Consider the following 25,088-nt stretch of genomic DNA (forward strand, 5'->3'; position numbering starts at 1 on the left):
TTTATTTGCAAAGTCAAAGGAAGTGTCAAATTTAATGGAAAGGTGAAAATCATTCATACTAAATGCTCTTAGCCTTTTTCGTGTTCCGGTAAAGCTTATGGATCTCTTTTCACAATGTTTTTGAAATGCATAAAATGACATACACAAAACTATAAAGGAAATCAATTATTTTGAAATTGTTCCCTTTCTCCTTTTAAAACATAGATCCTGTCCTAATAACTCTTCCTCTGTAGGTTGAGGAGGGATTTGCCTTTTTTTGAAAATGATTTTGCACCATTTGCTATCAAGGTAAGTGAATTCTTACTGGTTTATTTAAAGAATATTTTGCACTGAGTTTTAGAGCTTTGAAGGGAGTCAGATCATTCCAAGTCTCCTGTTGTGATTAATGGGATTTAATGGGATAATAAAATGGAGTGAACTGTCTTATCACGCAGTTGAAAATACTTTGTAATCTGATTGTAGGTTATTTTGCAGTGACAATAGCTGCATATGGAAATCATGTATTAGAAATGGGAATAGTGGCCATGAGGTGATGGTGAGGTTTCAGCTAAGTGTGGAGGTGGGGGGAGAAGGAAATGTAGCTCCAGATTCTCTCAGATCTGGTGGTAAACAATTCATTGAGCAATTTGCAAATGATTTAGTCATCATAGAGTCAGCCTTTAAGAAATAGGAATAACTTCATATTTTAAATTTTAATATTTCTCAATGATTTGTAACAACAAATTTTAATATTTTAAATTAACGTTTTATATTTATATTTTATAACATATTTATGTTTTACATGCATAAAAAATTTTAGTTACAAATTCTCTCCTTCCCTCTATTCTCCTTTCATTGAGAAAGCTAGCAATTTAATATAGGTTATATATGTGTAGCCATGCAAAATGTTCCATATTATTCATGCTATGAAAGAAAATACAGGAACTCTTCCCTCTCCCACAAAAAAAAAAAAAAAAAAAAAAAAAAAAAAGAGTAAAAGAAAAGTTTGCTTCAATCTGCCTTCAGAATCCATCAGGTCTTTTTCTGGAGGTGAATAGTAGTTTTGTTCCAAGTCCTTTGGGATTGTCTTGGATCATTGTATTGCTGAGAACAGTTGCTTATACACAGTTATTCATAGAACAATATTACTGTTACTGTGTAAAATAAACTGCTTCTGCTCACTTCACTTTGCATTGGTTCATATAAGACTTCCTAGATTTTTCTGAAATCATCCTGCTTGTCATTTTTTTGTAACACAATAGTATTCCCAATTTTTATTTCTCTAACTGGGCAAGACTGAAATGACTCAACTCAAATCAGTCAGAGCATAGCAATCTTGCCTTATGGTTGACACTCTCGATAATAAGTATTCCCTTCCCTAAAACAAACAAACAAAATATATGTATTGAAGATAATTTTATGACCCTTCTGGAACTGTATTCTATTGAATTCAGTATTCTACCCATTCCTAGGAGTTCTATAGGATTAAGATGTGTTCACTGCATAGATCTGTTTTCTGTGTCCACATCCTTCCCTCCTAACTATGTGACAAATCCATTTGTAAAAGATAAATATAAAAGTATATTGCTTATGTTTCAAACAGACCATGCCAAGGCAAGAAAGAACATTTTATTTTTGCAATTGACTTTTCTTCTATTCTTTAACTTTTTGAAAGTCAATATGCTCCTTCATGTGAAATACTTTTTTTTTCTTTTTCAAATTTCTTTTTATTTTAAGACTGCTTACCTAAGATGTTCATCTTCAGGAAGTTCTTTGCAAATTTCAAATAAAAGAAAGAGTTCTTTTTGATTACAACATTTTCAAATTTCCCTCTTTATGGATATGGGTTATTTTCTTTTGAATGATGATGTGTTTCACTAAGGAGGCCTTTTAAAGAAGTTTTCTAGCATTTAATGCAATTTCTACAAAGTTTACTTCTGTCACTGTCCTTTTTCATTATTTCCCATTATCAGTTTTTACCTTTGATTTTTCCATATAAATTTGATTTTTTTTAGCTGTACAAAGTAATTTTTTGGTATTTTCATTGATGTGACATGAAGACATAAATGGGTAGTATTATCATTTTTATATTGTCTTTATCCATGAATAATTAATTATCTAAGTTTATATTTGTACAAAGAATGTTGATTTTTTTTTTAGTTTTATTGATGTAGTTTGTATTTTGGCAGGTAGAATCCTAGATTGTCTTTTTATCCTGTAGTTATTTTAAGTGGCTTTTTTCTTTCCATCTTTCCTTCTTTCTGTCCTTTCCATCCATCTTATTCAGAACTATTAATGATTTATATTTAATAAATCTGTATATTGTTTAAATTATCCATTTTAAAACAATTTTAGTTGACTCTAGTGTTTTCTAAGTAATTTAGCATAGCATATCGTTAAAAGCAATACTTTTAATTTCTTTTTCTTATTGATCTAGTCAACACTTCTAGCACTACATCAAATAATAGTAGGGACAATAGACATCCCACTTTGCCCTTCATCTCATTCAATAAAAGCTATAATTTATCTCTATTACATATGATGCCAGCTAAGGATTTTAAAGATGTAGTTCTTACTATGTTAAGAAAGATTCCATTTATTCCTATTTTTTCTAGTCTTTTTATTTTAACAGAATTGATTTAATAGATTTTATCAAAGTCTTCTGTTATTACTGAAATAATCATGATTTTTGTTAATTTTTTATTAATGTTGTTAATTATATTAATGATTTTTCTAATATTTAAACAGACCTGTATTCCTACTAGAAATTCATCTTGATAGCATATACATTTTTTGTGGCAGTTGTGTTAGTTTCCCTGTAATATTTAATTTAAAAATTTTTACATGAATATTCATTGACAGTTATTGGTCAGTATTTACTTTCTGTGTTTTGACTCTTCCTGATTTAAGTATCAAGACTATATTTGTTGATCAGTAGCATCTATCTAAAACCATCAGCAAGCATCATATATAATAGGGATAAACTAGAAACATTCCCAATAAGATGATGGGTGAAATAAGGTTGCCCACTATCCCCATTTCTATTTAATATTGTATTAGAATTGTTAGCTTTAGCAATAAGACAAGAAAAAGAAATTAAATTAGAATAGGAAATGAGGAAAAAAATTATCCCTCTTTACAGATGATATGATAGTATACTTAGGAAATTCTACAGAATCTACTAAAAAACTAGAAACAAATAACAATTTCCACAAAGTTGTAGGATAGATCATTGATATTTCTATATATTACAAAAAAACCCAAAAAACACAGCACCAAGAGATACAAAGAAAAATTCCATTTAAAATAATTGTAAGAAATATAAAATATTTGGGAATCTTTCTTCCAGGATAAGCCAGGAACTATATGAACACAATTATAAAACACTTACCACACAAATAAAGCAAGATCTAAAAAAGTGGAAGAACATCAAGTGCTCACGGATAGGCCAAAATAATATAATAAACATAACAATTCTATCTAAATTATTATAATCATTCAGTGCCATACCAATCAAACTGCCAAGAAATTAATTTGCAGAAATAGAAACAATAATAAAAATTGTAAATTCCAATTCATTTGGAAGAACAAAACATCAAGAATTTCAAGGGAATTAATGAAAAAAATGCAAATAAAGGTGGCCTAGCTGTACCAGATCTAAACCTATATTGTAAAGCAGTGGTCATCAAAACTATTTAATATTAGCTAAGGAATAGAGTGATCAATGGAATAGGTTAAGTTCACAAGACACAATAGTCAATGATTATACTAATCTAATATTTGATAAATCCAAAGACTATAGCTTATAGAATAAGAACTCACTATTTGACAAAAACTGGTGGGAAAATTAGAAATTAGTATAGCAGAAGACATTGGCTCACACCTAATACTCTATACCAAGATAAGGCCGAAAAGGATTTAGACATAAAGAGTGATATAATAAGAAAATTAGAAGAACAAAGGATAGTTTACCTCTCAGATCTGTGGAAGAGGAAGAAATTTGTTGCAAAAGGACTCAGATATATTATTGAATGCAAAATGAATAATTTTGATTATATTAAGTTAAAAAAGTTTTTGTACAAACAAAACCAATGCAGACAAGATTATAAGAGAAGCAACAAACTGGGGAAATTTTTACTTTCAAGGGTTCTGATAAATGCCTCATTTCTAAAAGATATAGAGAATTGACTCAAATGTGTAAGAATACAAGCCATTCTACAATTGATAAATGGTCAAAAGATATAAATAGGCAATTTTCAGATGAAGAAATTAAAGCCATTTCTAGTCATATGAAAATGAAAAAATGCTCTAAATCACTATTGATTAGAGAAATGCAAATTAGAGAAATTACACCTCTCAGATTGACTAAGATGACAGGAAAAGATAATGATGAATGTTGGAGGGGATATGGGAAAACTGGGACACTGATTGGTGGAGTTAAATTTTGATCTTCAATTCTGGAGGGCAATTTGGAAGTGTCTCTACTGGATCTTTATCCCAAACACATCATAAAAAGGGAAAAGGACCCATATTGCAAAAATGTTTGTGGCAGCCCTTTTTGTAGTGGCAAGAAACTGGAAACTGATTGGATGCCCAATTGGGGCATGGCTAAATAATTATGTTATATGAATGTTATGTAATATTATTGTTCTATAAGAATTGATCAGCAGCATGATTTCAGAAAGGCCTGGAGAGACTTACATGAATTAATGCTAAGTAAAGTGAGTAGAATCCAAAGAACTTTGTATACATAAACCACAAGATTAAATGATGATCAACTTTGATGGAGATGGTTCTTTTAACCATGAAATGATTTAGGCCAACTCTAATAGATTTGTGATGGAGAGAGTCATCTGCATCCAGAAAGCAGTTCATGGGGACTGAATGTGGATCACAAACTAGGTTTTTGTTTTGTTTTTTTTTTTTACCATTTTTTTTTTTTTTTACCATTTTTATTGTTTGCTTTATTTTTTTCCCTTCTCTTTTTTTTTTCCTTTTTGTTTTGATTTTTTTTTTTTGTGCAGCATGATAAATGTGGAAATAAGTATAGAAGAATTGTACATGTTTAACATATATTGGATTGTTTGCTTTTTAGGGAAGGGGAATATGGTGAAGGATGGGAGAAGTATTTGGCACTCAAGGTTTGGCAAAGGTGAATGTTAAAATCTATCTTTGCTTGTATTTTGAAAATAAAAAAAAACTTATAAAATAAATAATTATTAACAAGACCATATTTGTAGCATAGAAAGAATTTGATAGACTTCCTTCTTCAAAAATTATTTTCAATAATTTTGATTCTTGAATGATTTCTAGAATAGGCTTATAAATCCATACAGCACTAAGACACTCCAGAATTCCCTCTTGTTTCTTGCTTTTGGAATTTCATATGTAGCTTCATGATTTCTTTTTGAGATTAAGTTGCTTACTTTTTAATTTTTGTTCTATCAGTCTGGATATTTTGTATTTTTGTAATCATTCATCCATTTCTTTTAAGTTGTTGATTCAAATACATTCTATTTTATTATTTTTATAAATTCAACTTTTTTCTCTTTGATAATTTGATGTTAATTTTTTTTTGAAATCATATTAATGTTCTGTTTTTTTATTTAAAAAATAACTACCACCCTTATTTATTCAGGTTTTACTTTATATAATTTTATCCTTTGATTTTCAGGATTTCTATGATATGCTGCTTTACTGTTGCCATAACACATTATTATCACCTAGGCAGATTGGTAGCATAGTCAATACATTTTTTTTCTCTGTGGCAATAAATTACTTTCCATTCTTCATCATGTCTTTCCTTGTAAATTCTTTTCTCTTCTTCTTTTATTTATTTATTTATTTTTTTTTGCAGAGGCAATTTGAGGTAAGTGACTTGCCCAGGGTCACCCAGCTAGGTATGGCTTCAGAGCTGGTGTTCTATCTACTGCACTCTTTTTCAGTTTTCCTCTCTTAGCACCAATACATCAGAACAAAACTATACCCAGGGAATATCCTTGTCTTAACTCCCTCTGTGTTCGTCAAAACGACAGGTTTCCTGAAGGGGCATGGCTTTCCTCACCTTATTAGAAATCCAAGCACCTTATCATATATTTGCATTTTGAAAATTCTACCTAATTCCCTTCTTTTCATTAGAAATACTTGAAAAGAGGCTTCTGTCAATGATCCTTTTGTTCTTCTGTAGGTTCTGTATTTGTTTTTTCAGGGTAAGTTGCTCTTGAGAAAAAGCTATTTTTGGGGAGTAGAGATTTTTAATATATTCCAAGTTTTTTTTTATTCAATAATTAGCATTATGGTGTTAGAGTATATAACCTGTTGTTTCTTGGTCCTTGAGTTTTTAGATCATATATGGTATTTTTTTCTTAAAACTTGTAATCTTTTATTTAGACTATATGATGGATTCCTGGATGTTTTCAAGGTCTGACTGAAAGATTACTTGTATTGTCATTTTGGCATTTGCTTCTGATCCTTCTGGAGAGTTTTCTTCTATGATATCTCAAAGTCTGGTACCCACATTTTTTGTCTAATTAATTATGTTTTTAAGTAGACTGATTTTTTTTTCTAGTCATCTCTTTCACGTTTTCCCAGGTTATTTTGCTGATATCTTAAAGATCTATATTTTTTCTCAGACCTTTGACTATTTTTCTAAAGCAAGATGTGTGTGTGTGTGTGTGTGTGTGTGTGTGTGTGTGTGTGTATGTGCACGCGCACATGAGCAAATATCATTGAATGTTTCACATGAACTATCTAAACATAACAATGAAGCTCAAAGGAAAGTATTATAGAATATTTTCGGAATCTTCAAGGCTATTCTTGACTGGAGCAGAACGGGTGGCAAAGCTGGCTGCTCTGTTTTTCTCTGAAGGAACAAAGAATGTTTCCTCTCTCTAAAGCTTTCATACCAGTCCTTCCCCTTCTCCATTTGTGTAATATCATATTAGCATTTTCTTCATCAGTTGAGAGAGTCTCATGCAAAATGTTTTAGGCTTGATTAGAAATACAAGCTTCATTAATAATTCTTTTTTTTAAATCACACATACAAACATATACATGTAGGTATATATAAAATTTAAAAATTCATTTTGAAATTAAATATAAAAAGGCAAAAATAAATTTCCATCTACACAGCAAAAGACAAAAACAATTTACTTTTTTTTTGAACAATAATGTAATAAATAGTACACATTTTCAGAGCTAATCAACTTTTTTTGTACTTTCTTCTGTTGTTTTTTGCTATGCACTTTTCACTTTTTTCCTCCTTTCCTCCTTACTCTGTGCTAAAGAAGGCCAACATTAGAAACAGATATGTATGTATGTATATATTTATGCCTATGTGTACTTATATATTTATGTAAATCCATATTATACATATTTCTATTTATTATATCTTTTTCTGCCTTTTCATTACCTTTTTAATTAATATGAGTAGTCAGTTGTTATTTGAATAATATTGCTGTTATTGTATATAATATTCTATTGGTTCTGCTCATTTCACTCTTTATTATTTCCTGCAAGCCTTTCCATATTTTTTCCTAAAATCAACCAGCTAATAATTTTTACAGCACAGTAGTATTCCATAATAATCATATACTGCACCTTGATTAGTAAATTATGGCAAATTTTTGATTTCTACTTTTTTTTTTGACATCACAAAGGGAGCATCTACAAATGTTCAGAATATACAAGTCCTCTCCCCTTTGCCTTGATCACCTTGGGCAATAGATAGAATAGTAGTTAAAGGGTATAGTTCTATTAAAACTCTTTGGACATAATTCCATATTGCTCTCCAAGATGGTTGGATCAGTTCACAGTTTCACCAACAGTGCACCATGTTTCAATTTTTCTATATCCCTTCCAACATTTGTAATTTTCCCCTTTTATCTCTTAGCCTAATGTTCCTGTGTATTTCTTTTTGAAATCATTTGGCATAGAATGAAATTGATGATTAAATTGCCAGAAACCTAATTAAAGGTAGATATGACAACTCAATCTGGTTTAATCTGTTCAAAATTAGATATTTTTTCTCTGTCAGCCTTAATATTAGAAGCACATATATGACTAATGCTCTCACAAAATGCAAATATGTAAAATGCTTGTACCAAATAATCTAAGCATCATTTTACAAAGGATTAAAATCAATGAATCAACAATTATTTTTTAAGCACCTCTATTTGCCAGACATTATACTGCATACCAAAGATACAATAAAAAATTAAGGAAAAATTCCTTTCTTTAAGTTTCTTGAAGAAGATCAATAACACTAGGGGAGTGATATCTTGACTTACATTCTAATAGAAAAGATTAGAAGAACAATACACATTCTCTCTATGTATGTGCATGTTTGTATGTATGCATGTATATGTGTACGTATATATGTGTGTGTATACTTTTTTAGATCAAAATAATTTCAGAAGGAGTACTCTTGAAGCTGAAGGATTCAAAATAGCCTTCTGATAGAAGATGGTACTTGAAATTAAAATAAAAGAAATATTTTCCTCAATTACATGTAAGGACAATTATTTTATTTTTTCTAGTTACATATAAAGACAATTTTTAATATTCAATGTAAAAATTATTTTGAGTTCCAAATTTTATTTTTCCTTTACCTCATCGATTTCTGAGGCAGTAAGCACTTTGATATAAATTCTCTACATGCAATCATGTAAAACATATTACAATATTTATCATGTTCTAAAAGAAGACACAAGCCAAAAGAGAAAGAAACATGAAAAAATTCAGAAAGTGGAAAACAGTATACTTTTCTCTCATTCAGATTCCATCAGTTGTTTCTCTGGAGATGAATAGTATGTTCCATGAGTCCTTTGGAATTATCTTGGATCAGTGTATTATGAGGAATAGTTAAGTCACTCACAGCTGCTCATCTAACAATATTGCTTTTAGTACATATTATCCTGTTTCTGCTCACTTTACTTTGCATCAGTTCATATAAAATAAGTTCAGGTTTTCTGAAATTACTCTGCTTATCATTACTTAGAGTGCAGTAACATTACATTACAATCATGTACAACAACTTCTTCAGATATTTCCCAATGGGCATCCCCCTAATTTCCAAATCTTTGCCATGACAAAAGAATTGTTATGAATATTTTTCTATAAATAGGTTCTTTCAAAATCAGCAGGATGATTTCAGAGAGGCCTAAACTGATGCTAAGTGCAATGAGTAGAACAGGGAGAAAATTGTACAGGGCAACAACAAGATTATATAATGATCAATTCTGATGGATGTGGCTTTTCTCAGCAATGAAACAGTTGAGTCCAGTTCCAATGATCTCGTGATGATGAGTGTCATCTACACCCAGAGAGAGGACTGTGGGAACTGAGTGTGGATCACAACTCAGTATTTTCACTCTTTTTATTTTTTGCTTGCATTTTGCAATCTTTCTTATTTTATTCTTTTTGATTTGATTTTTCTTGTGCAACAAGATAATTGTATAAAAATGTATACATATATTGTATTTAATTATATGTTTAGCATGTTTAACATATATCGGATCACTTGCCATCTAGGGGAGGAAGTAGGGGAAAGGGAGTGAAAATTTGGAACACACGTTTTTGCAAGGATCAATATTGAAAAATTATCCATGCATATGTTTTTAAAATAAAATAAAATTTAAAAATAAGTCCCTCCTCCCTTTTTGGATGCTTTTGGGATATAGAACTATCAGGGGGATTGCTGGATCAAAGGGTATATACAATGTTATAGCCCTTTGAACATAGTTCCATATTATTCTCCATAATGGTTGGCCCAGTTGAACATAGTCTTAAAATAAAAGGACTTTATGAAGTGACAGAGAGAAAGACAGTGGAAAGGCAGGCAGACAGAAGTAACATGTTCTATAAGTAACAGAGGGAAGGTCAATGTCCAATAAGCCTGGAAAGATAGTTTCATGAGTTGGTTCCCTAAGTAGAGGAGTTTATATTTCTAGAGGTAAAAGAAGCCATTATTGGATGATATGGTCAATAATGCCCACAAGGAAAAAATTTGGCAATATTGTGGAGGATAGATTAAAGCAGAATGAGGCTTGAGATTGGATCACTGCAGAAGCCCTAGGCGACAGGGGAGGGCAGAATAATTTAATTGCCAGGAGCTGTGCTACTCCTTTATAAGAGGTAGCCATCAGTACAGTCTCTTTTTTACAGTTGAGAAAACAGACAACCGAGTTAAGTGAGTTGTTCAAGGTCCCATAACTACTAAGTGTGTCAGGCTAGATTTGAATTCCTGATTCCATGCTAGACTCCATTGTGTTGTCTAGCTGCTTCTAGGTGCAAGAAGTTGTGGAGGTTTGAACTATGGTGTTAGATTTGTGAGAAAAGAAGGGATTAAATGGAGGTAGAAATAGCAACATTTGTCAACTGCTTGGATGCGAGTGGGTAAGGGAGTGTGTCCAGGTAACATTAGAAAAGTGGAAGAAAGGAAGACTTCTTGGTACCTTTACTAGTAATGGGAAAGTTTAGAAGAAGAGGAGGGTTTAAGAGAAAAAAAATTAGTAGTTCTGTTTTGGCTGTATTGATTGTGAAATGTCTCCAGAATATCCACTTTGCAATATCCAATAGGCATTCTACATCCAATATGATGTAGAATGGAAATTTAGGAGACAAATAGGGCTGAATCATCAGAGCTCTGAGCCATCTGCTGAGAAATGATAATTAAACCAATGGGAACTGATGAGGTCACCAAGAAAGGTCAAAACAAAAGGAAAAATTATAGGGTTACAGTGTATCAATTTAATTTGGGTACTATATCCAAATATATGTGGAACAAAGCTTTATTACCACTTAGTTTCTCATTTATATTGTCTGGTTCTCCTTTATTTTTTCTTTCTTAAATTTTTGCCTTTAGTCAGCCTTTTCCAAAGTTTATTCTTTAATCTCTCAGTCAAGTGAATCTCTGAAATTCCTCTTTACCCTGCCTAGAGATACTATTCTCTTGGAAACTCTTGCAACTTTGTTAACTCCTATTTTTCTCCACTGCACATACACAAGAACTTAAAATAAAGAAACATTACTTGAAGTCCAATTATCTATTTGCAGATCTACTTTGTTTCATTTTGCCACTGATTCATAGATGGTCCCTTCCACTTTCCTGTCCCTTAGACTGTTTTGTTACTACTTGGGAAAGGGAGGATGTAGGAATAAAAAAGAAATTCAATTGTTTAATAAGAAATATCCAATTTGTTTTACATTATCAGTTTGATAGATAACTGAACATCATCACTAACACTTTGTAAATCACACATAATCCCTTTAATCCCTGGCCAATTAGTTTTTCTAATTTACTATTGTAATGACTCTCCTGGTTACCTGGGAAACACACCTATGCATACACCCACCTCTGAAAAAGCCAGTTATTTTGCAGGCAAAGAAAAAGACATCGAAAGGCTAATTAAGCATCATGGCATATGTAGTTCAGTGTCTCAGAGACTCTTCAAATAAATGAACCATTATAAGACTTGGACTGGGTTGCATAGGTTAGGTCAGTCCTTCGGTTATTTTTGGAACTGGTCTGTGGAAGAGAGCAGAGGTAAATGAGAAAATTGGAAACTGAGCATTGATGCCTTTCCTCTCTTAGCATCTGAGCAAACTGAGGAGAGGGAGGGCAGCAAGGGAGATTAAAAAGAGAAACTGCATCCTGATTGGAGTGGGGTCCTGTCACAGACTCCAATCATGAAGAATTACTTCTGAGAGAAAAATGACTGAGCTCCTATTTCTTCAAGAAATCTTATAAGAATTCTCAAAAGTTTTTTTTTATTTTTATTTTCTTTCTATTCCTTCTCTCAGCTATGTTAGCTATGAATAGCATCTATTTGTGATGTTTCCTTCAGTTGTGCCTTTTTCACATTTTGTTTTCACATAGAATCTATAGTTGACTATGAAAATTTTGTAACACATATTTGTATATTGTTGGAACACTTAGGAGCTAAATGCTAATTGCTAGTGGCCAAATTTATAGAGAAATGAAAAATGATTAGAAAGCCAATCCTGGTCTAGTTATTAATCTTAAATTTCTTGCGAGGTCACAGAGATGTGAATTTAAAAATAAAATAGTAATTGTACAAATTTCCCAACAAGCAGAACTAAAAGTGCACCTGGATTTTTTTTTCTTTCACTTGTCCAACAAGCTTATTATTGTAAAAAAAAACAAAAAACAAAAAACAAAAACAAAAAACAAAAAATGGATAATTAGATATCTGGCTCTGACCCAAAAAGAGGAGGAAAGCTACAGGGGTGTGGGATGGGGCAGATTGGGTTATTTAATAATTTTACTTTGTGCTACCCTAGGGAGAGAAGGAGAAGAAACTTTACCAGAAAGGAGGCATTACTCAAAAACAAACCCCAGGTGTAGAGACCACTATAATGTGGGTGGATTGAGACTTCAGAAAAATCTTCTAAAGTGAGGAGGTAATGGAAAGAAGCAAGAACTAGTCAGCTAATTTGTTTCCACAGCAGTAACTTATTGATTACACATTATTTCCTTCAGCTGATTCTAGAAAATTACAAGTTGCAATCATGACATTGGACAAAATTGAATTCAAATTAAAAAGCAATAAGAAAGTTATTTACAGTAATTATATCATTTGGAAGGTGCATTGATAATGAAAGAATATTGATATTAAATAATACAATACAATAGCAACTAGATTTTAAAAGAAAAGAAATCTGCATTTCAAAAGCAGATAAATAAAATGACATTTCAATATTGAACCAATAGAATGACAACTCAAATAAAAAGTTAAATAACAAAAAAGTTATAGGTTTGCCTATAAAACAAAAATTACCCAGATTTATGTAGTTATATGGAAATGACTAAGTGAGATTATTAGGAAACTTACTTTTCCTTCAGATGCACATAGAACTTCCAAAATGGATCATGTGATAAAGCATAAGTGTATTAATATGTTCAGAATGGCAAACATTTTAAACATGTTTCCTTGCAGAGTTTCTGTGCCTGCCGCAGGGCATAATATACCTTTGAGATTTCTAATTCCCTGCTCTACTCTCTTTCCTGAGTGAGAGAAAACCAAAGTTCCCTATTGCAAAAGAACTGATTTTCTTGGAAATAATGAAGGTCCTAGTTGATATGGCTTCTTTTCTCTGAAAACCTAAAAAAACAAATAAAACTACCTTCAAAATGGGAATTACAAATAGAATTCATCAAATGCTTTGAGCTCTCAGTCTGTTGATTGGCAAACCTGAAAAGTTACTTCTCAGACACTTGAATTTACCATAATGAGACGTACATAGTTTCTGCTTTCATAATTTCTGTAGCAAAAACATAAACTCAGAACAGAGTTAATTTTTTCATATTTATATATTAACCCACTATTTGTAAATGTAAATACAAATGAACAAAACTTTTAAGGGTTTAAATAAACTCTTAGTAATTAATTTTCCTATCAAATTACTTGGATCATTAAGCCAAGGAATAAAATAGATGATAGAGACAATTTATCTTTTCTCCAAGTTTCTCAGAGTGGTGAAAAAGTTCATTTACTTTTGGTATGATTGTCTTAATAAAATGATCTGCAATTGAGAAGAAGGAAAAGACTCTGTAACTGTAAGAATCAGTCTTGTGAAGAGTCCTCCACTCTAGTCTTGACTCCACGTTCTTTGCTATTATCATTGAAGCTACCATCTTCTTTATCATCCCTCTCCAATGAAACTTTTTCAAAGTCTTGGCGGTATGAAAATTCTTTCTTCTAGGCATAATCAGTCCCTTAATAAGACTCCTCCCTCTGTTCATTTGGAAGAAGTAAAACTTTCAGAAGCTTTATGTACTTAGATTCTTTCAATTGCTATCAGTTCAAATCTTGCAAGATAGACTTTTAGACATTACATTTTAGAGATCCTTACACAATAAAAGACAGCTTCCCTTTAAATCAAGATGGATTCAAATCCTTCTTTTGGAGCATATTGATTATATAATTCTGTACAAGTCACTTAAACTTGTACAATAAAAAATGGTAGTAAATAAGGAAAATCTGGCCAAAAAGTTATGTTTGTCTAAAGATTAGAAATAAATTATTTAATAATTCTCAAACAAAGAAATACAGAAATAATAAAAATTATAGTAAAGATGTGGAGGAGGAATGGCGATAGTATCTTTCCAAAAGGGATCACAAAGAATTAAACATGGTTTAAAAACAATTAAACAACAATAATAAAGATGCTTCATATGAAATATAATAATATTTGAATTATAACTAAAAAAATTCTTAGAGGAAAATTTCTCTTTTTAAATATTGTTATGCATAAGACACAGAGAAATTTAGTAAGTTAAATTTGCAACTTAAAAGTTAGAAAAGTTTCTATAAGAAATGTCAGCAGGATAATTTCAGAAGGGCCTGGAGAGTTGCATGTACTAATAATAAATGAAGTGAATAGAACCAAGAAAACATTATACAAAGCAACAGCAAGATTATGTGATGATCAACTTTGATGGATTTGACTCTTTTCAACAATGTGGTGATTCAAGGCAATTTAATAGATTTGTGATGGAGAGAGTTATCTGCATCCAGAGAGAAGACTGTGGGAGCTGAACATAGATCACAACATAGTATTTTTACCTTTTTGTTGTTGTTTGCTTACTTTTTGTATCTTATTTTTTCCCTTTTTGATATGATTTCTCTTGCACAGCATAATTGTGGAAATATGTATAGAAAAATTGCACATATTTAACATATCTTTGATTATTTGCTGTCTAGGGAGAGGATAGTGGAAGGGAAGGAGGAAAGGTTTTACAAAGGTGAATGTTGAAAACTATCTTTGCATATATATTGAAAATAAAAAGCTATTATTTAAAAAAATAAAAGTTAGAAAAGGTTAAAAATACACAAGATAAAAAGTTAGAGGGAGAAATGAGCAAAGTAGGAAAACAATTGAATTAATAAACAAAAGAGCAATAAAAAACTAATTAAATAGCTAAGACATTAGCAAAATTAGTCCAAAAAAGGAGGAAAAATATAAGCACAGTGTAAAATAAGGATGAATGACAATGAATGAATACACAAATAAAAATATCAGAATACTTCCAAATATATAGCAATAAAACTCAGAATTTGAAAGACATTTATGAATAGCTACAAAAATATAAAATAATAAGTTATCTCTAAAAATCAATACCAGAGCAATTAAATGGACCATTTATGAGCTGACATCTTAAAAAGATGCTTAAAAAGCATCAGGACCAGATTTGTCACAACCAAATTCTATCAACATAAATGCAAGAGCTTACATTAAATATAATGATGAAACATTAGAGGTTTTCCTTTTAAGAAAAGGGATAAAGAAAAGCTTTTTCCTTTATAATTTCTTTTAAACTAAGCATTGGTCATCCCTTTGGTAATATTCCTTTTCCTTCCAAAATGGCTTTTTAAAAATCCCTTTTGTCATGGTCGAGAGATAAATTGTTCTTAAAATTGATGTTCAGAATTTCATTCAGTATTTCAGATATGTTATGATTGGGCAGAATACAGAGGAACTATAGCTATTTTTCTCTAATAGCTACCCAACTTCACCACAGGATTTTTGGCTGCCACATTATATTGCTGAATAATATTGAGTTTTAAGGGAAGATATTGGACCCTTAGCCAACTACAAACTGCTAACTAACCATGCCTTCCCCCACATCTTCTACTTGTGGAATTTATTTTTTTAGCCTCAGACTAAAATGTTATATTTCATTCTCCTGAATTTCATCTTATTAGATTCATTCTTGTGTTAATTTATTGACTTCATTCTGGATTCTGAATATTATCTAGCATGTGAGCTATTACTCTGAATTTTGTTTGATGATCATGTATATTGTTAATGGCTTCATCTGATATTGGTAAAAATTGTTAAATATGATACATCCAAGCCATACCATATAGCACTCCTGAGAATTACCTCTCAAATGAGCCATTGACTTTTGGTCTATATTCAACTGGTTCTATATCCATTTAATTGAATTGTTGCCCAGTAACATCTCTCCATCTCTTCCATGAGTGTTGTGAGATACTTTAATCATAATATTATGATAAAATCTAGGCAAACCACAGCATTCCTCTTATATATCATCTTAGCATGTGTTTGGTTCCATTGTATTTTTCAGGAAATCTGCTACTTATTTAAAAATATTCATCAGATGAGCTGGTTTCCTATGACAATTCTCAAATCCATTGTAACTAAAATCCTTATGGAACTGTCCTTTTTCTTCCCATCTTTTTTTCTAGATGATACTATGCCATTTTGCCAAGTCTCTTGGTTTCATCCCATTTCCCTTCCTTTACCCCATATTCCCTTTCCTGCTTAAAGCTCTGCCTCTATTTCCTTTAAAAGCATTTTGCTATCCTTAGCAACATGGAGCATGAAGAATTGTTTTTTTGTTTCTCTTCTTTGAGATATACTAGTCTACCCTTCCAACAAAGCAGAAAATTAGCAATGCTAGAAGTATAAACCATCAAATACTAAGTGCAAGTCTGCAACACACATCCTCTCTCCATACTGATTGAGATTTACAGCCTTATTTTATTTTTAACTGAGTTTGTGTTCTCTCTTTGTAAAACAGCAAAGACAAAGACAAATGGCATGTTGATTGTTTGAAGCACCATAAAACTTAAACCTTAGAAATTGTAACTGAGTTAAAAATGCTTTCGAGTGCATTTAGAGCCAGTTTTTGATGGTTCTGGAGATTTATGAAAAGTGGCCTCTCATTTAGATTCAGGGCATCATTAGTTCTGCAGTTGCCTTCCAATTTCAGTGACAAGTTTGATAGAATCTGAACAGCATTTCCTGGGTGTTTGGAGGGAAAAATAAAACTATCATCTTAGCCAAATCAGATGTGCTGATGAAACACCTGTGTTCTTCCATTTGCTGAACAACATGTCTATAGAGGAGAAAAGAGCAAAAATTGTCTTTGTGAAGACCTCACTACAGAAATCATAATTATAATTGCTGACGGATGTTTGGCCTTGCCAATGTATATGAAACTGAGGTGAAAACATGCTTGTAATAGAACAAATCCTCAATAGAATAATTGTGAGATGATGACTGATTTAATGACTGGTTAGTTATCACTTGTGTTATGTAACCAAGTGGGGAAGAACTTTTCTTACAAAATGGAGATTGCCAATGATAGCTGACTTGGAAATTAACATAATCCACAGACATTGGAAATAAATTAGTGTAGGCACTTATAAATTCTCATCTATCCTAGTACCAGGGAACAAAGACACAAATACTATGTCTATACCCCTTCTTCTCTTCATCTTAGCAGAAACTGTCTCTCCAGGGGCACTTAGGTAGCTCAGTGGATAAGGCACTAACCCTGAAGTCAGGAGGACCTGAGTTCAAATCTGGCCTCAGACACTTAACACTTCCTGGCTGTGTGACCCTGGGCAAGTCACTTAACCCTAATTGACTAAGCACAAAAAAGAAGAAGAAGAAGAAGAAAGAAAGAAGAAAAAGAAAAGAAACTGTCTCTCCCAACTTCCCCAAAGACTGGGACACATTTGACATTATGGTCCCTGTACTGAATTCCAGAAGTGTCTTTGGACTCTTTCTGATTATTAACTATTATGCCCTTCCTGGTGCCTTACACCAGAGAGGCCCATACAAACATATGACATAGTTCCCTTACCCTCCCAAGTACCACATAAAAAAGTGCCAAGCAGTTCATTGAGCACACTTTTTAGACAATCTCCAAATTCCCAGAGAGGTGCCAGGCTTACCACAGCTGGTAGGCTTATAGATCATTCTAACCTCCATGATGGGAACAATATCCATCAGAGACCCTTCCTATATAAGTTAGGCTAGGCTTTTATTCCTTACTATAAGATAAGGAAACTAACTGTCCTTGGACTAGGAAACTAAGACTCAAGCTGTCCCTTTATCAATAGACTTTCTGATAACCTAAGGGTATCAGTGCTTTATAGAATTTAAGAATGTCTCACAGCAGAAACTGTTCTGGTCGCTGCTGATCAGACACATTTCTACATGGAAAGAAAAATTCTTATCATTTCAGTTTCATTTCATATCATTCCAGTTTTAAATGAGCTACCAGTCCAAATTCAGCTATATCTAGCTTATTATCCACCTTGACCAATGCACCTACCCTCCCAAAGTAATGTAAATTCAATAATATTTATAAATTCTTTTTTTAACCATTGCCAGAAATGGACTTTAAAGATGCATGTCAAATTGACATCTTTCTCTGGTTGTTGTCTACCCACAGACATTTGAGTTTTTAATCCTTTCAAGTCAATGAGGGATGCTTCATAGAATATGGGATCAATACTTCTGACGAAGCGTCACTAGAGCTAGAAGTGTCACAGGATGCAAGGTTTTTGTAAAGGGTCTATGTTTTCATGGGCTTTATCCTTATCTTCTTCTGAAATGTCTTTCACCACTTCATTCAAAGAAATGCAGGAAGAGGGTCCCCCATGAGCTATCTCTAAATATTCCATGGGTTTCTGTTACAATTTGCTGAGTGTTGTTCCTAACACAGGCATTGTGCTAAATATTAGGGATATAACTACAAAGAATATAATTATCCCCCAGTGAACTTACATTTTTATGGAAGACACAAAAAGTGCATATAAAAATATATCCAGTATAAACACAAAGGTCATGTCTATATACATATAATATGTACATATATGTAGATATATATAGATGTACATATGTACATCTATATATTGTTAGGATTACTAGGTGAGAACTCAGGTTGTCTGGACAATTACAAGGTGAGAACTCAGGTTGACTTGACAGTTCTCTGGCTCATATAAAACTTATAAACAAAGCATAAAATAAATAAAAGATGCTGTGTGAAAAGACCACTAGAAGTTGGAGAAATTAAGAAAAAGCTTCAAGCAGCAAAAATTATCTAAACTATATGTTAAAGGGAGAGGAAGATTCATTTATGTATGAGTAAGGAGAAAATCCATTACATTCATTGGACAACAAATACTAAGTCACAGAGATAGCAGATGACAGAATAAGTGAGCAACAGTGAAGAAAGCCAGTTTTTCTAGATCACAAAGTGTGGGAGAGGAAGTACAGTGCAGTGAACCTAGAAAGGCTAAGATAGAGATAGGTAGATAGAGCTTTGAAAGCTAAATTGATAATTTTATATTGCAGGCTTCGAGACAATAGGAAACCAGTAGAGTTGGTTTAGTAGGGGAGTCGCAATCATATTTGGACTTAAGGAAAATTATTTTATCATCAGTGTATAGAACATTGGAATGGAGACAGGGAGGGACACTGTCAGAATAATCTAAGCAAAAGATAATGAAGACCTGAAGGTGTTAGCTAGAGGGAAAGGGCTAGATGTAAGAAATACTATGAAGGTTGAAATGGCAAACTTTGCCAACACCCTATGTATATGGGAGTAAGCAGAGAGTGAGGGAAGGAAAATAATGCTGACATTATGAGCCTGAAACACCAGAATAGTGGCAGTACTTTTAAAAATTATTATTTTATTTTATTTTAAAAATAATATTAGCTTTTTGTTTTTCAAAATACATGCAGATAGTTTTCAACATTCACCTTTGCAAAACTTAGTGCACCAAATTTTCCTCCCTTATTCTCCACTTCATTGTTGAAAAGAGCCGTGTCCATCAAAGTTGATCATCATATAACCTTGTTGTTGCTGTGTACAACAAGAATGTTCTTCTGCTTCCACTCATTTTACTCATCATTAATTCATGTAAATATCTCCAGGCCTTTCTGAAATCAGTCTTCTCATCTTTTCTTATAGAACAATACTATTCCATTATATTCATCTTACTTATTCATGCATTCCCCAACTGTTGGGCATCCACTTAATTTCCAGTTCCTTGCTACTACAAAAAGGGCTGCTACAGACATTTTTTCACATGTGGGTTGTGGTAGTATTTTTGACAAAAATAAAGAAGTTTAGAAGAGATGAGATGTCTCTATGATATCCAGTTTGAAATATCCAATAGGCCACTGATGATACAAGACTTAAATTTAAGAGAGTGACTGGACCCAGATATGAAGATTGTGAGTTCTACCCTTAGAGATGATGGTTAATCTCATGAGAACTAAGGAAAAAGGGAGACACACACACACACACACACACACACACAAACACAAAGGAATGAAGGGAAGACAGAAGAACAAGGGAAGGAGAGGGGGAGAAAGAGAGAGAGAGAATAGGGTCCAGGGGAGAACTTTGGAGAACAGCAACAATTAGGAGATTAAGAAGTTAATAGACAGTTGGGAGTCAAACTAAGAAAAAAGTAGTTTCCTGAAGACCCAGAGACAATAGAATAGTCAGGAGAAGAGGATGGTGAACAGAATAAATTCGGCAGATAGGTCAAAATTAGGACCTATAATTTGGCAATTGAGGAATCATTTCTAATTCTAGGAAGATCAATTTTAATTTAATAATGATATTGGAAGCCTGACTGTACAGGGCTGAGAAGTGAGAAAGAAAAGAGGAAGTGGAGACATCAAGGATAAACAACTATTTTATAAAATTTTATTGAAAAAGGAAAAAAAGAAATAGAGTACAGAAAAAATAGCTTTGTGGAGATGGTAGCATCTAGTGAAGTTTTTTATTTTTCTTAACGAATGGGGAAGATTGACATTTTGAAAGCAATAAGTAAAGAATCAACTGATATAGAGATACTGAAGAATAATAGTTACGAAGAACTTTCCCTCAAACCCTGGGTACTCTCTCCCACAGATACACATATAGTCTATGGGATTAAGAATATGCATAAATTTAAAGTGTGAGGGGTAGGGAAATACATAAGGATCACACATGGCCAAGGCAACTAAAAAGTGTGGAATCAAGGATTTGATGTCCTTTCTCTCTCTGGGTAGGTCAGTAAAGTTTGATCTTTGTAGGGCATGTAGGTATGCTTTTGCATAGGACAAATCACCATAAAAGATGGTCAAGCTAAACACTCTGCTTTGTACTTATTCCTCACAGGACTTGTCTGCTGCTGACCCTGATCTGTTAAAGTTGTTCAGATGCTGGGATATTGCTGGATTGGGCCATGTCATTCTATAGCCTACTGACAGACCAACTTGATTGCCAGGATATGGATGCTTAAGCTCAGCCAGATGGATTGTTCAACTTCTGGGCAACTCTAATCTTCTTAATCCCTATCTGGCCATCGGACCCAGATGGCTCTGGAGGGGAATGTGAAGGAGGTGACCTTGTCCAGCCACCCTCTCTTAAATCAGATTCACTTGCATCTCTTCCCTGATGTCATGGTCTTCTTCGAGAACGAAGGACACCAAATAAGTAGTCTTTCCTATTCCATAATTCTTCCTTGTTCAAAGCAGATATTCTCTGTGAGGGAACCTTTTACTTTTGCTAATGAAGATTACTCGAATCACACTGTCCAGATTCCTATGGATAACTCATTCAAATGAGTGCCTGGGGACTATGGTATTGAAGCACTCTGGGCTCTTCCTTGTCTCACAGGCAATTGAACAATTCAGTTCTATAATTCTAAGATGTTGAATGGTTATCCTGTCTTTGCTCTTTGTGACATTTAGTTTTACTGAAGCAAAAAAAAATGACATTTAAGTAAATCTTTTTTCTTGAAAACTAATTTAGTCTACTGGATGATTGTTAAGAGGGAGGCACACTAGAAAGAATTCATAGGAAATATTCAAACACTACCCTGCCATTTGGACCTTTTTTTAATAATAAAAAACCTCCAGGATTAACAGATCATAGGTCATCTTATTCCTGAAGCTGATTTACTCCTTTTCATAGTTTACTTAAAGTGCAGACAATTGCCCAAGGTGAATTACTTCCTTGGAACATTGAATAAGCTGTTATTATTATTATTATTTTTTTTGGTGAGACACAGATTCTTCTTTCCACATGCCTCTACTTGGACAATCTTCCTCTTTAACTTTCTAGCCATAGTATATGACTCTATCAGCTTTTCTTCTATCATTGGAGTCTGAGCTCACAAAAATATCATAGATACTTTTGGTAACATGATTCACGGCATCTTTACAGACCTCTTTGGTTTGCAAGCCTTGCTTTGGATTTCTGTCTACTACTTCATCCCCTTGTAAGTATTCCTGACATGCGCCAGCATTCTGGTCTCTGACCAGGCCGTGATGCTGATTATACTTATATTTTGGAGTCCTCCAAAATATAAAAAAATATAAAAAAACCCCCAGGAGGTGGTTTCTCTTACACTTAGCAATTAATGCAATCCTGTGAGGGGATCATCACTTAGTAGACAAGAAAGAACATTTTTTCTTGTTTTTTTTTTCTCTCATTATTTTCTCTCTCTCTCTCTCTCTCTCTCTCTCTCTCTCTCTCTCTCTCTCTCTCTCTCTCTCTCTCTCTCTCTCTCTCTTTTTCCCCCAATCATACTCCTGTCAGAATTATACATTTAACCCTCTATTCTTTACATGCAATGTCATGGATCTCATTCTTCTCTCCATCCACTAAGTACTTTGAATCACAAGTGAGGTAAGCTTCCAATTTAAGATAAGATCTCAGCAAGATTCCAGCATTTTTCTCCAGATGATTTTGTATATAAATATATTCAGTGTCTTTCATTATTGATGGTAATTTTTGTATGATAGTTTATATAGCCAAAATTCATGTGTTTCTAAGTTTTAAAGAAATTAAAACGAATTATATTTATTTTTTACAAAGTGGATTGGTATGATCAAATTGAATTTATATATACTAGGGATGCAAACATGTTCAAAATTAGGAAAACAATTATTATAATTAATCATTTTAGAAAAAAAAACTTCCAAGGCAAATCATTATATAAACAGATGCTTTAAAAAATCTTTGAAAAAGTATAACATTCTTTTATGCTAAAATTTCTATAAAAGCTAGGTATAAAAGGAACTCTTAATATTATGATAAAAAGTTCTAAAACTCCATCCAAAAATCCCAGGATCATATATAAAGGGAGAAACATTTGAAGCTTTTATAATTAAATGCAAGAATAAATCAAGGATGACTCTTTCCCTCACTCTTTTCTCTTAGTCTTATTGGACATAGTTCTAGACATGTATGCAATAGATTAAGTCAAGAGAAGGAAAATAAAGTTATGAAAACAGGTAAAGAGGAGATAAAACTATTTGCCAAGGAAATGATGAGACACAGACATTGAGAGAATCAGCAAAGAAACTGAGCATGCAAAATAAATCCCCCCAAATCAGCAGCTTTTCTTTATAACACTACAAAACCCAAGAGGAAATAAAATTTAGACATGATAAATAACTCAAAATAACTACAAAATGCACAAAATGTGTGGCAACCTGTTCAGGTATATTCAAGATCTGTATAGATACAATTAAAAACATTATATAGAAATAAGTAAAACTTAAATATCTAGAGGGATATTAAACATTAATGGTTGATCTGTACTAAATAATTTTTAAAATTATGATGCTATCTAATTTAATTTATGTTTAGTGATATAACCAATTATGAAAAAATAAGTTTCTAGAGCTAGATAAAATAATAATAAAAATTAATTTGTAGGTGCAAGAGACCTTGAAGCTTAAGGGAATAATGAAACAAGATGGAAAAGAAAGGTGGTAAAAATAATTTCCAGATCTCAAATCACATTAAGTAGCAATTATTATAACTATTTGGTAGTAGTTCAAAAAATATAAAACATAGAAGAGTAGAACAGATTAGATAAACTGAGAAGTGAGGATAGCGTCACTTCTATCACAGCAAACCTTGTTCTCAACATACCCTCCCTTCTGATAGGACTATCATCCTTCAATTTTTCATGCTTGTTTCCCTTTTCCCTATTAAGCTATTAATAAAATAATATAATAATTAACATATCATCTATAAATTAATAAATTTATGAAAATTAATTTATAAACAAATAAATAATTGATAAAATAATAATCTAATAATAACTTATTAGTAAAAACCTAATAAACCTAATCTATTAATTGCTAGAGGCTGCTACAACTCCTTTTTTTCAAGTTCCCAGTCCCTAACTACTGAAATATGTGGCTAGTTCTCCTAACATTTAAGGTTATAAATTCTCACCAATGTGTTTTTTCATTAATAAATTTGATTTTTAAAAAAATGACTTTCTTAACCTTTTTGTTGGAAGCAGTTGGAATTAACTTGTTCAGGCGCACATAGCTAGGACATTTGAACTCAGGTCCTCCTGACTCCAGGACTAGTACTCCATCTACTATGACACTGAGCTGCCCCTCCATTAACTGTTAATTCAAATATTTATTAAACAGAATGAGGAGCAAAAATAGCACTTAAATAGTGTCCAATCTATGACTCTGAGGCATTCTCCTGTGAAAGCACACAGTGTCCATGAGGACGGCTGACAGAAACAAATTACCAGGCTAATGCAGGTGACTAGGACAACTTTGGATTCAGAATCCTCGAACTCATAAAGTCCCTTCTCCTTCCACAGGTGAGTGTGATTAGCTCTTCAAATGGGCGTAGCATCTTAGCTAGATGGGTTGGTCCATAGCACTGATAAAATGCTAATCTTCTAGGCTGCTGGCCCTTTCCAGGTAGAATGCTCATCACTCCTTGTTGAACCTTTGGTTTTGAGTTTGGACTTTAAGCCTGGCTGATTACCTCAGCTGCTGAAGTGTTTTCAGTATTTCTAGGCAGAAATCCTTAGCATAGGATTGGCTGAAGCTTTTCTCTAGGTGAAGTTCTGACTTTCTTTTCCAACTCCTGGTAGCAGCAGGTGACAGCTAAGAATAATATCTTTCTTAAATGTAGAAAAATGTATAGAAGAATTGCACATGTTTAACATATATTGAATCACTTGCTTTCTAGGGGAAGAGGTAGGGAAATATAAAGAGAAAAATTTGGAACATATGATTTTGCAAGGGTGAATGCTGAAAACTACCTTTGCATGAATTTTGAAAATAAAATTTTATTATTAAAAAGGTATAATATCTTTCTCTTTTACTTTTCTCACAATAGGTAGCTATGCAGAAAGTGGTATAGATTTTTTTTTAACCAATCATTTATTCCGACAAAAACAACACAGGGAATTATAGTTTTGCTTTTGTACAGCTCTGAAGTCTCTTTTTTTACTCTGGTACAGAAAGCTATAATATTTCTGTCACACAACTTT

At 32.5% G+C, this 25,088-nt stretch overlaps 1 long non-coding RNA gene across 1 annotated transcript in view; it reads left to right on the forward strand.

Moving 5' to 3' along the window:
- Positions 1 to 25,088, forward strand: part of LOC141559488 (uncharacterized) — a 56,334-nt gene that overhangs the window by 1,436 nt on the left and 29,810 nt on the right. Inside the window, exon 2 of the long non-coding RNA XR_012487435.1 lies at positions 234 to 288. This is a non-coding gene — a long non-coding RNA (uncharacterized LOC141559488). The remainder of the gene's footprint in view (positions 1 to 233; positions 289 to 25,088) is intronic.

The sequence above is a fragment of the Sminthopsis crassicaudata genome, chromosome 3 (genome assembly GCF_048593235.1).
Source record: "Sminthopsis crassicaudata isolate SCR6 chromosome 3, ASM4859323v1, whole genome shotgun sequence".
Lineage (NCBI taxonomy): Eukaryota > Metazoa > Chordata > Mammalia > Dasyuromorphia > Dasyuridae > Sminthopsis > Sminthopsis crassicaudata.